The 5813-nt window shown below is 39.8% G+C and overlaps 1 non-coding gene across 1 annotated transcript; it reads right to left on the bottom strand.

Annotated features, from left to right (window-relative positions):
- Positions 1–795: 795 nt before the first annotated feature.
- Positions 796–901, bottom strand: LOC122044607. The gene has a single exon (XR_006129639.1). It is a non-coding gene; the product is annotated as a small nucleolar RNA R71 (small nucleolar RNA).
- Between the last annotated feature and the right edge of the window lie 4912 nt (positions 902–5813).

The following is a 5813-nucleotide window of genomic DNA, read 5'->3' as shown; positions in this document are numbered from 1 at the left end:
GCTATAACATTAGGTATTACCAATTGAGTTAGACTAGACATAACTTTTCTTTTCATTTGCATAGTTGTAACTAATTGTTAGAATTTTGTTTTCATAGGCTTTTCCTTTCTTGTATAACATTCTTGTCAATTCTTTTTGTTGTAACTCTAATTCTGCATTTTGATTCTAACATTCTTGTCTAACTTTTCTTAGTTTTCTTTGGATTTAGTCTCTTTCTTTCATTTTCTTTTGTAAACATATCTTGCAATCTTGTTCTTGGCATATGAATTATTCTAGATATTTTTCTTGTTCCTTTTGCCTTTTATTTCTTGTTTTCATTATGCACTTTCTTTCTTGCAATTTGAATTCTGCATTTTCTTTCTTGCTTTTCATATTGCATTTTATTTCTTGTTTTTGATTCTTGAATATCCATGAGCACTAACATGTCAAGCAGACCCATGAGAAATTTTTCTACACCTTTTTCTGCAAACTTTTTGTCTCCCATTGTGCAACCTCAAATTGAAGCAGAAAGTTTCCAACTAGACCCAGAGTTAATTTTTATGATACAAGGTCAAAAATTTGGGAAAGAAGTATCAGAAAGTCCTTATCTGCATCTTGAAACATTTTTAGAGATTTGTGATATGGTGAAATGTGAAGGAGTGTCAGCAGATGCAGTTCGATTGATGGCATTTCCTTTCAGTATCAAGGATAAAACAAGGACTTGGTTAGATTCTCTCCACCCTCAAAGTATCACAAGTTGGGAGCAATTGGAGAAGTAATTTCTGAATCATTTTTTTCCTCCAAGCAGAACAGTGTATATAAGGAATTGCATAACAAATTTTGCTCAGGCATATGGAGAATCATTGTTTGAAGCATGGGATACATTCAAGAGTCTTCAAAGATAGTGCCCTCATCATGATTTTGAAAAATAGTTGATTCTGCACATATTCTATGGGGGAATTTCTTTCTCAGACAAGAGTTTATTGGATTCATCAGCTGGAGGTTCTTTTATGGACAAAAGTGTAGATGAAGCATATATGTTAATTGATCAAGTGACATTGAACCTCCAAGAATGGTCGAATATAAGTTGGGTGAAATCTCCCTCAAACATTCAGGAAGTGCAAGCCATAAATGCTATAGAGTCTGTCAAACAAATTGTAACTCAACCATCTATGAGTTTTGAAAATCACAAGTCACAGAACGGGGAGTTCAAACATTTAGGGGCAAAGATTGAAAGTATTGTTTTAAATTGGTTTAAAGAAGATCTCCCTCCTTCGCAGACAAGATCTAGTGAAAAGTGTGATGATGTTGGGTTGAGAATTGGAAAAAATCATGAAGAACTTCTGAAGAAGGACATGTTTAGAATTGAGGAGAAGAACAATAGAAGACCACATGAACTTAATTCCATTATTCCAGGAGGTTCCCAAATGCCACAAATACCTTTCCCTCAACGATTGATCATACCAACACTAGATAAGCTATTGACACCCCAAGGTTGTTTTGGTGTGATCAACAAGTTAAGTTAGGTCCTGTGTGTTTCTAACCTTGTGTCTAAGTGTGCAGGAGCTTAGGAGCTTAGGAGCATAGGAAGTCGAGCGGAAGACGCAGCTAGCGAGAAGGACGGCAGTCCGAGGGATGAGGTGCTGCGGAAGAGTACACCGGCGGATGAGAAGGAAGCGTTCGGTGGTTCCAAGGGACGAAAGCAGGAGTGGAAGATTGCTCGGGGAGCAAGAGACGCAGCTAGCGAGAAGGACGGCACGCGGTGCGTCCGAGGGACGAAGACTACGGATGAGTACACCGACGGACGAGAAAGAAACACGCGGCGATTCCCAGGGACGAGAAGCCGGAGGGAAGCCCGCTCTAGAAGACCGGAAGTTGGGTTCGGGTGAGCCCTTTTCCGGATGGCAGACATCACCCAAGAGAACGGATCCGGAGTAGAAGACTCGGACCGAGGCGAAATGAACTGGACCTGGTTTGTTGACCAGATCGCGTCAAATGTGATCTGAATGTTGGGGATAAAGTTTTATCCCCCCAGGGTGCCCGGAATCCCTTCCAGACGCCCCAACCAAGGCTATAAATATAGCCTTGGTCCAGAAGCTTTTCATCAACTCAGTGCATTCCATTTCCAACACTTGTACGCTACTGTTCTAGATTAGCTTCTCTATTTTACACTTTCACTGCTGTAAGAGGCTTCTCCGCCTGAAGGAGATACTAGTGCTACATTCCTTGGATTAACAACCTCCTTGGTTGTAACCAAGTAAAAACCTTCTGCCTCTTTCTTTCTGCTCTTTATTTACTGCTTTAATTCTATACAAGTGTACTGTTGAGAGTTCAAGAAAGGGTTGTCTTATTTTTACAGGCTATCCAACCCCCCTTCTAGCCGGCCACAACGGTCGTACAAGTGGTATCAGAGTCGAGACGCTTCAGGAGGACTAACCGCCGAACGAAGCAACGAGATGGCCGGATTTAACATCCACTCGCCAAAATTTGAGGGGGACTTTGCAAGCTGGAAGAAGCACATGGAGGTATTTTTCGGTACCGATTTCGATTTATTACTAACAATGGAACTCGGTTTTGAAGCTCCCGAGGGCAAAGCGAAAAATCAATGGACAAAGAAAGAGCAGGCCGAGTACGTGGCAAACAAGAAAGCAGAATTCCATCTGCTAAGCGTACTTCCGCCACAAGAAGTCAACTGTGTCGGCACCTACAACTCAGCAAAGGAGCTTTGGGAGAAGTTCCTTGAACTACACGACGGAACATCCGAAGCCAAGCTTGCGAGACGAGACTTACTTCGTAACCAGCTCACCAACCTCCGTCTTGAAGAAGGTGAAACAATTGCACATCTACACTCGAGGATACAGGAGCTCATAACCGGATTTTCGAATCTCGGAGAAAAAGTAAGTAACCGAGATTCGCTCAGGTACGCTTTAAATTCCTTTCCTAGAAACTCAAAATGAGCATCACTAGTAGATGCCTTTTACATTTCGAAAGATCTAGAAAAAATTTTATTAGATGAATTCTTTTCAACATTTGAAGTGCATGAGTCAAGATGTGCAGGAATGAAGGAGCCCAAGAATAACGTCGCCCTCAAAGCTTTGAGAGACGAACCTGAGTTAAAATCTTCTCTCGACGACGAGGAAATGGTAATGATGGTAAGATGATTTAAGAAGTTATACAATTCTAGAAAATCTAACTATCCACAGGGTAGAAAGAAAAGAACGATCCATTGCTACCATTGCGACGAAGAAGGGCACGTCAAGGACAACTGCCCCAAGCTAAAGAACAAGGATAAAGATAAAGGTAAAAAAGCATGTTCAAAAGCGCAAGGCCCTAAAAGCGACGTGGGATGATACATCGTCCGAATCGGAAGTCGAAGCATTCTCCGGACTCGCACTGATGGCGAGTCATCAAGACGACGACTGCGATTCAAGTTCCTCTGAGATGAGCATCGAAAGCATCGATGAAGGGGGAGCTTCGTCGGAAGAAAGCAGCAGTTCAGGAGGAGACACGGACAACGAAATCAAGGTAAGTCAGGTACATTCACTTCCTCCCGACAAACTTTTTAAATTTATTAAATTACTAACTAAAGACTGCTGTAAGTTAGAAAAAGAAATTAAAATTTTAAAAGGAATATTAGCTGAATCTTGCCCGTTAGAAATGTTAGACAAATCAAAACTAGAAAATGAAAATTTGAAGTTAGAAATTCAAAATTTGAAAATTCAAATAGATAACTTAAAAAACCATACATGTCCATCTAAAACCAATTTTAGAAGATCTAATAATTTAAATTGGTACTTTAAATATCACCCTGGACAAATTAGGAACATTTCAACAAAATATGTCCCTAAAAACTTTTTAATTAATCTAGTGGGTTGGAACCTATATTGGGTTCCTAAATCATGCTTAAACTAATTTTAAAATTAAAATTAGCGCTTTAAGTGAGAAAATTAAACAAAGAATTTCTTTATGAGGCTTTGTCAAGGAAGTGGTTGTTACTCCAATAACCAAGAAGGTCTAGTGCCTCGCCACGACCTAGAAGCCAAAATATTGAAATAAATATTTAATTAACTTACTAATGAAGCATTAATACAAGAATTAATTAGTGCTTTAAAAAGGTTATTGAAAACATTTTATTTCAATTTAGAAATTTACTTACTTAGATTTTTTTTTTAATTGCCTAAGTAATTTTTTTAAAAAAAAAAATGTGCTTAAAAATTCTCAAAAAATTAAGTTAGAATTTTTTTCAAAAATTTGTTACTTAGGATTTCTTTTACTTAGAAAAATTCTCAAATCTTTTTCTCCTAAGTTAAAATCTTTTTTTCTCAAACTTAGAAATTTTTTTCTAAATTTCTTAAAAACTTAGAACTTTTTCTAGAAATATTTTTTCTAAGTCTTTAACCCTTAGATTGTTTTTCTTAAAACCCCTTTTTTTTGTGATCAAAGGGGGAGAAGGGAAAGTATAAGTCTAGGGGGAGGTAGATAGATAGATTTAATTTTTTTTTATCTTTTCGTACTTAAATTGCAAATTAAGTTAATTTACTTAATTTTATTTAATGTCTATATTAACCCTAGCTTAACTTGGGTTGATCATACCAAAAAGGGGGAGATTGTTGGAACCCCAAGGTTGTTTTGGTGTGATCAACAACTTAAGTTAGGTCCTGTGTGTTTCTAACCTTGTGTCTAAGTGTGTAGGAGCTTAGGAGCACAGGTAGTCGAGCGGAAGACGCAGCTAGCGAGAAGGACAAGGGTCCGAGGGACGAGGTGCTGCGGAAGAGTACACCGACGGACGAGAAGGAAGCGTTCGGTGGTTCCGAGGGACGAAAGCCGGAGTGGAAGATTGCTCGGGGCAAGAGACGCAGCTATCGAGAAGGACGGCACGCGGTGCGTCTGAGGGACGAAGACTGCGGATGAGTACGCTGACGGACGAGAAGGAAACACGCGGCGATTCCCAGGGACGAGAAGCCAGAAGGAAGCCCGCTCGAGAAGACCGGAAGTTGGGTTCGGGTGAGCCCTTTTCCGGATGGCAGAGATCACCTAAGCGAACGGATCCGGAGTAGAAGACCCGGACCGAGGTGAACTGAACTGTCACGTCCCGGAGGAATCCTTGTCCGAAGAAATTTCGGCAGCATCTCCCCTGTACGGCGGACAATCTGAAACTTTCTACATCTCCATATCCCTCAGCCACATGCGGCTGGAATAATAACAGAAAATAAAATACAATACACAGACATTCCACGCAGTTTAATAAGCAATGATAAGAAGACTCAAAATCCACCCTACTCAACTACACTCATAAAACACAAATCCGACGATAAGATCAATATACCTCTTCTGCCGTCTAGGCAGGCATGTAGTAAAAGCAAAACCAAACCAAATCCATCGACATTACAAAATCCATACCATATCCATACCATCAAACAAAACAAATTCAGCATAGTCTATGTAAGAAAACCAAAAGACCAATAATATCCTCGAGGTCTGTAGGGACTAGCAACTGGAACTCTCTCCTGACAGCATCAACCTGAAAATATCAACAATGGAGGCGGGGTGAGTCCAACACTCAGCAGGTACAACTGATATGCAAAGTAGGGAAATAACATCTAGCACTAATCATGCGTATAGTCTGCTGATATAAAAGGATGAAATGCAACTGAAGTAAATAGGAGAAAAACTGTACTAACCAGGACCTGGGTATAAGGACAAACAGTCCGAGTGGCATAGAAATTATGTATGCATGTCAAACATAGGCATCCAAACAATATACATCATATAAATGCAGCAAGCACAAACACAAGCAATAAATGTATCATGCATATGATACCAATGATGTGTCA

Source organism: Zingiber officinale, chromosome 2A, assembly GCF_018446385.1.
Source record: "Zingiber officinale cultivar Zhangliang chromosome 2A, Zo_v1.1, whole genome shotgun sequence".
NCBI classification, from domain to species: Eukaryota; Viridiplantae; Streptophyta; class Magnoliopsida; order Zingiberales; family Zingiberaceae; genus Zingiber; species Zingiber officinale.
This window is presented reverse-complemented; position numbering and strand designations above follow the sequence as displayed.